The following is a 374-nucleotide window of genomic DNA, read 5'->3' on the forward strand; positions in this document are numbered from 1 at the left end:
GCCACGTAATTGTTTATAGCCTTGAACTTATACCACTACTATAACAACAGTAACATAGAAACCCATATAGTAGACTGTCACTACACAGCAACCGTGTCATCCATCAGAATATACATATACAACATACATCTTCAAGGTATTGCTACTAGTAATAACACTTATAAACCGCTATCAGACTATGAGTAATAATGTTACTTGTACAATACGATATTAGAATAATTGTGGTACTGTCTATCTTTTTATTGATTATAGCATTAGTCTTCTCAATTCTGGTGCCGCTTGGATATAAATAGGACGCCCCGATAACAAATACGTTTTCTTTGATTTCGTTTTCAGTTTCAGTTGCTAGCAGCAATCTTTTATAATGGTAACAG

The sequence above is a fragment of the Penaeus monodon genome, chromosome 34 (assembly GCF_015228065.2).
Source record: "Penaeus monodon isolate SGIC_2016 chromosome 34, NSTDA_Pmon_1, whole genome shotgun sequence".
NCBI classification, from domain to species: Eukaryota; Metazoa; Arthropoda; class Malacostraca; order Decapoda; family Penaeidae; genus Penaeus; species Penaeus monodon.